The 12059-nt window shown below is 46.0% G+C and overlaps 1 long non-coding RNA gene across 1 annotated transcript in view; it reads right to left on the reverse strand.

The window, feature by feature from the left end:
- Nucleotides 1-2389: 2389 nt before the first annotated feature.
- Nucleotides 2390-12059, reverse strand: part of LOC129387366 (uncharacterized) — a 54616-nt gene continuing 44946 nt past the window's right edge. The window contains exon 3 of the long non-coding RNA XR_008614615.1: nt 2390-2484. This is a non-coding gene — a long non-coding RNA (uncharacterized lncRNA). The remainder of the gene's footprint in view (nt 2485-12059) is intronic.

Consider the following 12059-nt stretch of genomic DNA (forward strand, 5'->3'; position numbering starts at 1 on the left):
AATTAAAGCTTCTTTTTGGGTGAGTTGGTGCATACTTGATTTGAAAATTATAACAGCGGTAACACATGCATCCAGAAAGCAACAAGGACGAGACACCAAGCGCTGACTGTCAACTAAATTTTATTGACGGAAGACGGATGCCTTAGATAAGGCAAAAGGCAGAAGTGAAGGCGGAAGGGAGCGATACAATCGGGAAAAAATGGCATTGCGCATCGATTAACGTACGTTCCGTCAATCAACGGAGACAGGCACAGAAAAACAAAAAACAAAACTAGAAAAAGGCGAGTTATACTAACGGACAATCAAATCAGTAGGCGGTCGCTTCCAAAAATTGAAGCTCTGCAGCAAATAGCGATACAGGTTCTCCGTAAGAGTACCGACACGACGGCGCGCGTCACTTTGCAAGCGTTCCAAACAAGGAAATGTGGCAGTAAGTGCGTAATCACCACCTCTGTATCACTATTTGCAGCAGAGCTTCAATTTTTGGAAGCGACCGCTTACTGATTTGATTGTCTGTTAGTATCCCTTGCGTTTTTCTAGTTTATTTTTTTGTTTTTCTGTGTCCGTCTCCGTTGATTAACGGAACGTACGTTCATCGATGCGCAATGCCGTTTTTCCCGATTGTATCGCTCCCTTCCGCCTTCACTTCTGCTTTTCGCCTTATCTAAGGTATTCGTCTTCCGTCAATAAAATTTAGTTGACAGTCAGCGCTTGGTGTCTCGTCCTTGTTCCTTTCTGGATGCATGTGTTACCGCTGTTATAATTTTCAAATCAAGTATGCACCAACTCGCTCAGAAAGAAGTTTTAATTTAGGTGAATGTTGGGACATACTCAAAATGTAATAAACATAATGGAATCCAGTCCGTAACCCTTAATTAGCATCGGTTATCTTCCCTCGTCACATGTCCTGCCCATGCCCATTTCTTTGTCTTGATTTCAACTAAGATGTCATTAACTCGCATTTGTTCCCTCACGCAATCTGCTCTTTTCTTATCCCTTAACGTCACACCCATCGTTCTTCTTTCCATAGCTCGTTGCATCGTCCTCAATTTAAGTAGAACCCTTTTCGTAAGCCTACAACTTTCTGCCCCGTACGTGATTACTGGTAAGACAAAGCTGTTATACACTTTTATCTTGGGGGATAAGGGCAACCTGCTGTTTATGATCTGAGAATGCCTACCAAACGCACCCCAGCCCATTCTTATTGTTCTGGTTATTTCAGTCAGGGCCGTGTACTGTTCCCCACGTGACTAAATTGAGTTATCTACCGTCTTCCATTACGACCTTCCTCGTGGCGTTAGTCGCTTCGCGACGTTAAAAACGTTAAACACCAAAAACCAAATCAAAACATGCGGGCGTACACTTAAGCTAAACTACTGCATTTGTAAGCCTTAGGAGCCTTGCAAAAGCGTCTAGAATGTGCTAACTTCTGGTGGAGCTGAAAACATGGCCCGAATAAAGTCCTTTTTATGTCACAGTCCAGCTGCAGATGCAAGAACTTTTGCCACAAACCAAATTCTAATGAAATAAAGGGAGAACAACAAAAAACAAGTAAACTTAAACGTGCTAAAAACCGCGCGCACCATGGCCACATACACAATCACTTTTTCAAAGAGGCAGGTGTAAATTAGGTTCAAAATAATAGGTAATGAAGAACCCGGGCACTACGCAAAGGCGTACATGTTTTGCAACGTCCTTGAAGTCAGTCCGCCCGGTGCTATGCATCGACACTTTTTTTTTTTTTTTTGCGTTGCGCTCGCCGGATGGCATACAAAAAATCTTGTTGCCGTCACCTTGTCAGTTGGGCCAACCGAAGGCACAGCAGCACGGCATCACAGGGCAGTTCTCGTCCCTACCACATTTGATCTTGTCCGCTAATGCACTCGATCAATCTGTTTACACGCACAGCACTTTCGTCGCACTCACATTCCCAAAAATGGTGATCGGATCGCGATGAATAGAAAAAAAAACATACAAAAGCGTCACGCGTGCTCTCACGTCACACGGATTGGCCAAGTGGGGAGCGTAGGGAGAAAAGGAAACGTCAGGGGGAGCGGCGTGGGCGGGAAGTTCTAATAATGGCATTAATAATGGCAAGACGGGTTAAAGGGCTGTGCGCGTGTAAGGCTACGCATCCTGGCGTATGCAAGCCAGTCAAAAGCCCTAAGATAAGTAGTTTTTCAGGATTTACATACCAAGTAGTCGCGACAGTCTTCGGTGTCTTCAACTCATGCAAGTTTGTATACCCCCCCCCCAGACTTCTGCTCCTAACTTTAACATTCTCCTCAGTGCAAAGTGGGGAACGACCGTGTCAACCAACTGCGCTTTTGAGAGACGCCCGGCCTCACGTGTTACAATGTTGGTGTGAACATGCAGGTCGTACTTTGCTACGTAAGCCAACAGTGAACGCAGTTCAGCCCGTTCTCCACTGTACTTGTCGTATCTGACGAGCCCATGGTAGGGGTAGATTTCGGCCGAGAGGTCCTGAAAGAAAGAGAGAAAAAAAGTGCGAGCTAGTACGCTAAATTATCACAGCAGTATTGTAATCACTCAAGTTCAGTACTAGCAGCGTCAGGCCCAAAATGCGACAGCGCTGGGTGTTCAATGTGAATTTAAACCGCTATGAGGAGCTATAACTCACTACTCTCCCGGTCGCCAATTCTGTGTCATTGTCAGTAATAGATATCAATGATGGATGACATACGGCTCTTCATTCTGCATCTCATTCACAAACTAACTGAAGTTCGGGCGAACATATCAGAGCCGGATGATTCGAAATCGATCATGTGCACTCCATTACTGCCTTCCGCTGTCCAGGTGCGACGCAAAGGAACATGAATAATCTTGATTGAAGCCAAGCTTTCTTTGCCTCTTCTTTCGACTTTCCCGCCTGTGCTGCTGGCTGCTGTCTTGCCGAGCAGCTCTTACCAATACATGGGTCATGCTGAATGTAATTTAATCACGCCGTCGCCGTCGTATCAATGTAATCCTCGCTGGTTCCTGGCTCATACAATGAGCCATTTACATGATATGGTTGAATTCTGTTGCTCGATCTGTTCTGGCTACAGTCTTGACAATTAGTCAATGCCTGTTATAGTGCAAACAAACACCGGATAGAGGGTGAATCGTGGCGTATTTTGCTAAATGTCTGCGTCGTACTAAAAGTAATATAGATGCGTCACCGTCCCAACACTGTCATCCATCCTGGCTCCTGGCTACACAAAGTCTGGGACAATCGGATAGTATCGGACATAGCGCTAGTTCGAATCGAGGCGGTTTACGGCAGCACGTTCTGCACATAAGCGCGGACGAGAGCTCTAACACCAACATGCCGGCGTTGACATGCAGTCGCCGTCATTTCGTAGTCGTCTCGCCAATGTCACAATTGCGTGGTCGTCACATCGTCGCCATCATGCCCTCGTGGTCAGTTCGCTCTCCACGTGCAAACAAACGTCACATATCAAATATAGTACAAATCGACGTGGCCCCCCGCGACAGCTGATATACGTAAGCGAGGGCGTGAGCTCAAACACTGACACCAACTTATCATGCCATCGTCGTTACACCATCGGCGTCATCCGACGGGATCGTTGCAGCATCGTCATTGTGTCGTCATCATTCCACAATTGTCATGCCATTGTGATGCCAACGCCTTCATACATTCGTCGTCATTAGATTATTGTTTTACCATTATCGTCACACCATCCTCGTCATCTTATTGCAACCATTTAACATCATCCCCCTGTTGTCGTCATGTCATCGTCGCTATTCCAGCTCCATCATTTCCTTCATCACACCATCAGCATCATACCATCGGCATCGTTCCTGCAATGACATGCCGTTGTCGTCACCCCTTCGTCATTACCCCATCGTCGTCATCCTTTGATCGCCAAGTCGTCGTCATCTCATCGTCGTTCCGTCGTCGTCATGTCACTATCATTATCGCTCCGTCGTGATGCACTTGTCATCATGCCGTCCTGGTCGCTGCGTCGTCCGCTTACAGTTGACGTCATTCCAGCCTCGTCATACCATTCTCGTTATGCCAATACCGTCATACCACTGCAATCACTTTAGCACCAATATCATATTGTCGTTATGCCGTCGCCATCTTGCATTGGACAACTTTCTACCAACTACATTACATTGCCGTCACGTCATCGCCGTCATACCGCCGCCGTCGCTCCAGAGTCGTATCCCATGGGTGTTATGCCATCATCATGATTCGGTCATCGTCGTATCATTGCCATCTCTGCATCGTGGTCATGATTGCATCGTCATGCCATCATGGTCATTCAATCGTCATCACTTTGCCGTAAAGCCGTAAATCCATCAGCGTCATCAGGCCACTGTCTTCACACCAGCGAAGGCATGAATTCGCTATTGAACGTCGCAATCGCGAATCGCGCTATTCCTTATTTGCACCGAGTGTCTCACGAAATGAAAAGAGATAGCGGAGAAGGTAGGTATTAGAGCTGTTTTCTGCCGAAAAGGACAAATTGTCCCTTATGTGCTACGCAGTGATTAAGGAGACACGGTGCTACGCGTCTGTGATTAGTAACACATAAATAAATCTGTTGATTGCTTCAACCATGCTGTATATGAAATTCTCCTTTAACGCGGTCGTTGCTACATAGCCGAAACCGGCCGTTCTGTCAACGATCGCCTCACAGAACATTCCAATTTAATGAAGGTAAACCTAGCCAGCCAGCCATCTAGGAGCGCATTGCTCTCGTCGTGGTAGTAAAGCTTTCTTGCATTAGTAAAAAGTAATTAGGCGTTATGACCAGCGTGCGCGTGAAGTAGTCATCATTAGAAACATTTCTTCGTGTCCAGCTGGCCTCTGCTCTCAAGGTCGGCACGTGTAGTGCACCGACGATGCGCGTCTGAACTGCCCTGTCACCTTATGTGATAGCCCTGGCCCGTTCATCGGCGTATCTGGCGACCCCCTGCACGCCTTTGCCTACGCCTCGCTGGATCAGCCGGCTATCAGCGGTCTCCGCGCTGCTATTACGTCATCTGCCGAGGATATAAAAGCGTTGCCCCCAGCGCCCTTCTTCAGTGGGCTAGGTGACAGCAGTACTGGCATGATGCTCACCCGAATATTTTTCTTCGTGCAGGTATGTTACCGCAAAGGCGCCCATTGTATTAGATCCGACGATCGGTTTCTACTGCTGTTCCTATGCCCACATGATGTTGTTTCCTGTTCTTCACAAATGATCTATTGCTTGAGTCGCCTTCTGTTGAGCGGTGACGTGGAAGTGAACCCTGGCCCCCAAAGAAAAATCCTGGTCTTCACCCTTCCCCCAAAATTCAAATGGCTTCGAGTAGCCTTACGAGAACCGCGGCAGCCGCTGCTTCCACGTCACACGCCGACGCTACGGCTGTTGATGCTAATGACGCTGTGATTGCCAAAATGCTGTCTGAACTGTTAGATGGGCAGAAGCGATTAGCTCGTGACATAGCCGACATGAAGTCATTCCAGAAAACTGTCCACCAGCGTTTCGAACGTCTCGATTCTCGTGTGACTGCGCTTGAGTCTTCACCACCGGAAAACTACGACGTCTTACGGGCTCAACTTGATTCCTTGACTGTTGCTGTGGCGCAGCTGAGTAACAAAAATGATGACCTCGAAAATAGATCTCGTCGCAATAACTTAATCTTGTATGGCATCCCAGAAGACCCAAATGAAGATCGGGACGACTTATTAAACAAGGTGTCAAACGTCATTTCAGAGAAATTGTCGATCCAATGTCCAAGAATCGAACGCTGTCATTGGCTTGGTAGGGTACGCGAGGACCGTCCACGTCCTGTTATTCTGAGAATTTTGGACTACTCCGAGAAAATAGCCATACTAAAGAACGTGAAAAAATTTAAAGACACTGACTACCAGGCAACCGAAGACTTCTCCTTTAAAATTCGTGCACTCCGAAAAAAAACTTTGGGAAGCGTCCCAGGTATATCGCAACAATGGCTCTGAGGTGAAGCTTCGCGTCAATTACATTCTCATTGATAAATCTCTGTACGTCTGGAACGCTGATAAGGATGCCCTTGAGAAAGAACACAGGCAGTCCCTCAAACGCAAAGCCCGACATTCTACTACGCCTTCTGTTTGACGTCCTAAGCACAGCCATGAAAAGCTCTCGATTATGAATATTAACGCTAGCAGCATTATAAACAAATTTGCTGACTTCTTGTGTGTTCGCACTCCCCACATATTGTGGGCATTACGGAAACGTGGCTTCACAATGGCGTCCATGATTCTGAATTCACTCCCCCAGGCTATGTGGCGATACGAGCGGTTTGACAGAATAGCAAAGGCGGAGGGGTTGCTCTTATCGTTCGATCGGACATTAAGTTCTCCGTTATGAAGGCGCCAGCAGAAATTGAATCTGTCTGGTGCAAAATTTTTCTTAATGAACAGTCCATTGTAATCGGCATTCTTTATCGACCGCCAGGTTCATCTGTCGATGTATTGCGCATCCTTAATGATTATTTGAACGTACAAACATTCAAACTGTCTAATCTTATTTTGATGGGCGATTTCAACGCACCACGTATCCATTGGCCATCATTTACGTTTTCTGGTCGGGATACATCCATCTGTCAAGAATTGCTGAACATTTCCTTGCTCTTCGATTTAAAGCAAATTGTTAACGAAGCAACAAGAGGTGACTCGCTGCTTGACTTGGTCTTTCTCGGTTCAAACATTTATCAGTGTGGTTTTGAATGTGATATTGTTGATGGAATTTCGGATCACAAGGCTGTGGTAGTTACTATTAACTGTCCTGTTTTCACGCCGCTGTCGACTTTCACCACATTTCCTGATTTCGCTCGCGCTGACGATGTTGCTATCACCGATTTTCTTGCTTCTTCTTTCGATGCATTTCACACGATTAGTCACATGGGTGCCATCAACGAACTAGTCAGCAAATTCGAAAGTATTGTCAGTGACTGCATGTAACGTTTTGTTCCGCTAAAAACGAAAAAAAAGAACCTCAAAGTACGCTGGATGACACGTGATATCCTTCACGTATCACGCCGCGTTGGACGCCTCAGGCGCGTGAAGCGTTTATCAGACCCTGATAGTGCCATCAGGTTTCGTAGGGCAAAGGAAGAACTGCGAGTACTTACGAAATCGGCAAAACATCGTTTCTTCAATGTCCAGTTAGGAAATCTTCTAAAAACTAATCCTCGCAAATTTTGGCGCTCTGTCTTGCCAACAGAGTCTACATCGGCATCTATAATCGTCAATGATGAAACAACTAATGATCCGTTAATAATAGCTGATGCTTTTAATGCCTACTTTAAATCTGTCTTTTCATCAGATACTCACGAAGTTCCATCCTTTGACCCTCCTAAAGTGACAACTCCGATTACTGATATCATGATTAATGAGCATGGTGTACTAAACCTAATACTAAAGTTAGACACTAAAAAATCAACCGGTCCTGATGGTATACCGAATTCTTTTCTCGTTCGTTATTCATTGTGGTCTGCTCGCTACCTAACCATCATCTTTCAAAAGTCCCTCAATACCGGCATCGTTCCATCCTCATGGAAGCTGGCCAAAGTACATCCATTATTCAAATCTGGTAATAAGCAGCTCTTATCTAATTATAGACCTATTTCATTAACATCATATTTATGTAAGATGCTGGAGCACATAATTCACAAACATATAGTGGAATTTCTGGAATCTAATAACATACTTTCTAACTTTCAGCATGGTTTTAGGAAAGGTTTCAGCACCTTAACACAACTAGCAGAATTCTCACACGACATCCTCTGTGCCCTTGATATCGGCACCCAGGTCGATGCTATATTTATAGATTTTTCCAAGGCTTTCGATACTGTACTGCATTCTAATCTCTTAATAAAGCTTAACATGATCTTGAAAAATTCTCACTTGGTTAGTTGGATTGCCAGTTTCCTTTCTCATCGGTCACAATACGTATGTTATAATTCAACTAATTCTTCTTCTGTTGACGTGTCATCTGGTGTACCCCAAGGGTCGGTTCTTGGTCCTCTACTATTTCTACTATACATTAATGACTTACCTCGAAACGTCACTTCACACATACGCCTTTATGCGGACGACTGTGTTTTGTATCGCGTGATTAACACACCAGAAGATCATCTTGCACTAAATTCCTCATTTGTCAGCTTCTGTACCTGGTGCAACACTTGGCAGATGAAAATAAATTTTACTAAAACTCTGATGTCATTTTCTAATAGTGCCTCTCCTTCATTGACCAATTACACTTTCAACGACTTATCCTTGCACAGGGTCTCAGAATACAAGTATCTTGGTGTCATATTTACATGTCCTGGTTAAAACACATTAATTTCATTTGCACTAGAGCACTCCGGAACCTCGGGTATTTGAGGCGCATTTTAACAAATCTCCAAAGGAAACTAAGTTACTAATGTATAAAACTTTAATTCACCCAATCCTAGATTATGCTTCTCCTGTCTGGAACCCTCATAAGCAGTGCGACATTACCTCTATTGAGAGCATACAACGAAAATCTATTCGGTTCATATATCGTCGCTATGATCCCTATTTTTCACCCTCTCGTGCCTTATCTTCTTTGAACCTAACCCCTTTATCCATACACCGTCACATTGCGTCATTGAAGTTTCTGCATGGCATCGTCAATTTTTCTTATCGTGTCTCACATGCCACATATATTCCTTCAGACATTCCTCGGTCAAGTAGGAGTCACCATAACCTTAATATTAGGCCTTACTTTGCCCGATCTAATATATTTAAATACAGTTTTTTCCCACGTACTATTGAATTCTGGAACTTAATTCCCGGAACAATTAGGTCGCTGCCATTAAATGATTTCGTGTTAAAAGTTAACCACACCCGATTTTATGTATTTTTTTTTGCTACAGTGTATTGACTCTTAGTGTTGCTGTTATTTTCAGTTTCATTTGTGTCATCTGCCTTATTCTTGTGAATTTTTAATATGTTATTGCTTACTTGTTTTTTTGTATGACTTATTTTTGTCTAACCCACTCCTGCAATAGCCCCATAAAGGGGCTGCAGTATGTATAAATAAATAAATAAATCAACATCGTCATTATCAATCTATTTTTACGTCCATTTCAGGACTAACGCCTCTCGCAGCGATCTCCAATTACACCTGCCTTGAGCTAGCTGATTCCAACTTGCGCCAGCAAATTTCCGAATTTCATCAACTCACCTTATTTTATGCCGTCCTGGACTTCGCCTCCCTACCCTTGGCCCGCATTCTGTAACTCTAATGGCCAACCGCTCTTCCGCCTTATGCACAATATGCCTTGCCCAACTCTATTTCTGGTAATGTCAACTAGATTATCGGTTATCCTCGTTTGCTTTCTCATCCACACCACCCTCTCCCTGTTTCTTAATGTTATGTATAACATTTTTCGTTCCATCACTCTTAGCGCGGTCCTTACTTTGCTTTCGAGCTTCTTTGTAAGTCTCCAAGTTTATGGTCCATACGTTAGCGCCGGTAGAATACAATGACTGTACTTTCCAGCTACAGTGATAAGCTCCCAGTCAGGATTTGGTCATGCCTGCCGTATGCACTACCACCCATTTTTATTCTTGTATAAATTTTATTTTTAAGTTCAAGGTTCCCTGTGAAAATGTACCCTATATGCTGCCTGCAGACGGCAAATTGTTGTTCTCTTGCCACGAAATTGAACATTACCTTTGTCATCTCCATACTAGCCTTCAAGACTTCTCTCACACTTTCTCGGTTAAGGTCCTCAATCATTTGTTGTAATTCATACCGCGTACTAGTGAACCGCACAATCTCAACTGAGGACCCGTGTTGTTGAGATATTCGCCGTTTATCGTCACTCCTAACCTTTCCCAGTCTAAGACCTTCGTCGCAGCGCCGATGTGTCAGCGCATCGACGATGACAAAGTCCGACAAGGCGCGAGTGGAGCGAGCGCGTGAGGAGAGAAAATAATGTAGTTATTGCATTTCAACGTGCCAGCATCCTTTTCCTGCTTCGCCACAGTGGTGATACCGGACAATTGAACAAAACGTCCCAGAAGATTCCACCGCGGGCACCCAACAAGTACCGCGTCATCCGAGACCCTGCCCCAGTATATCATTATGGCGTTCAGACCGGAAGATCTGTGCGTTGCATCCTGAAAACACCGCGCTTTCGCTAGTTCTGACCTGGAAACCCTACCATCTGGCTTTTAAGATTGCAGGCATGTTTCTACTTCCATATCGTCACTTCGCAACAGTACAAGTACCACATCATGGTTATGATGCTGCCTCCTGTTCTATGCTGCGATGTCCCACCTGTTGGACCACGAGAATATGACGCGCTTCGGGCCTTCGTGTTAGGCCTACCAATAATGACAGTGCTGTGACACACTGTCGCCGCCGTCAAGCCACAACTCAAGGTACTTTCATGCACCACAGTACCAGCTCCACCACGTTTTGCACAAGCCTGTGGTGCTCCACCCAATTTTCGTACAGCTCCCAGTCTGTCCCTGGCACCGCTTTCCAAAAACGCGTCAGACATGATTGCGCCAAGGTCCGGTCCTTACTCACCCCCTACATCCAGGGTCTCTTGAGCTGCCGCAGTCAACCATGTTTCACCAGGGTGACACGCCTCACATTTAGCCTATCGCCATTGAGCCGATTTTCAAGGTGTTCCACTTCAGCGTCCGGAACATGCGCTACCAAAAGTCAGGCCCTTTGAAGGTTCGGACCCTACCACGCTACGTAGTTTCAGCCGCCACCTGAGACTTACTCGCTGCACAGTCGCTTCAGCGGCAAGGCAGTAGTGGCCGCCAAGATTCAACGTGTCTCTCCTGTCATTTGGACAACACACCGTCAGACCACGGCCTCCACCCTGACCACACTTGTAAAGACGACATCCAACAGACCAAAATGAATGTCCTCAGAGTGGCTGGGCTGCCCGCCATATTGCGACATTCCGGCGGCTGCTGCCTGCGGCGAGGCCGCGCAGGCTCCGTTTCTTGAAAGCGATTTGCGATGCGCACAAAATGCACAGTCCCGTGGGCCTCATCTTCAAAGTGATTTGCGGTGTGGGCGAAGTGCACCGACTGCTGGTAGCTTCGTATACGCCGTGTTTTCGACGCTTCGTTGGCATTGTAGCGATAGGCAGCACGAAGGTCAATTCACTCACTGCTGCTGCAAATTCTTCACTCCAGCATTTTGACAGTGAGTATCGGGAGTCCTCGAGTGAAAGGTTTTCATGTTTAAGGCTGCGCGCGTGACACCGTGCTTGTTAATTTAGTTAGCAAGCGAATGTTTACAAATTTATGCATCTATCCTTTCTTCATATAGCTGTCTACTAATTTGCCAGCGCAAACGACGCTTTGCCTTTAGCGCGAAACTGCGACTTTTTTTCCTCCTCCACCACACCTTAAAAAGTTATACGCGTTATTGGATTTCCCAGATTGGAAGTTTTCTCCCAGGCACCCGGTAGCTCCCTCTGCCAGGTCGCTGTCCTGAAATCTCCAATGCTCTCCGGCCAGACATGATGTTGCACGAAGAAACAATTGGTTTAAACGGTAGGCGAAGGAAACACGGTAGGCGAAGAAACAATTGGTTTATGTCGAATTTTTCGACATGAAGCCAAGAAGAAAAAGTAAATGATAAACGAAACACGAGACGACAGCAAAACTAGTCCTGGCTTGAAAAGTCCCACGAATTGCCTCCTCACACCTCCGCGTTGCGCCTTTTATGGCTTTTTCTCCCACCGGAGGAAAAAGGCTCTTTTCCTCACGTCGTCCACTCTCTCGCACGGTGGCCTGCAGCTCTGTGGATGGTCCTTGAAAGACCAACAGCGGAGTGGGGTCAAGGTTCAGGCCACCTATCCAAGGACACGCGCACTCAGGGGGACGTGAACCCGACAAACGACACGCACACAGACTGCTAACGAGCCATGCTGCGCAGTGCGACGTCGACTCATTCTTGGCACTGAGCAGCGGCAGCAGGAGCCCGGCTCTCGCTGGACTGGCCATGCCGAATAGCTGGGAATGCGGCTGCTACGGCGGTTGATTGCTGGCAAGA

This window comes from Dermacentor andersoni, chromosome 2 (assembly GCF_023375885.2).
Source record: "Dermacentor andersoni chromosome 2, qqDerAnde1_hic_scaffold, whole genome shotgun sequence".
Lineage (NCBI taxonomy): Eukaryota > Metazoa > Arthropoda > Arachnida > Ixodida > Ixodidae > Dermacentor > Dermacentor andersoni.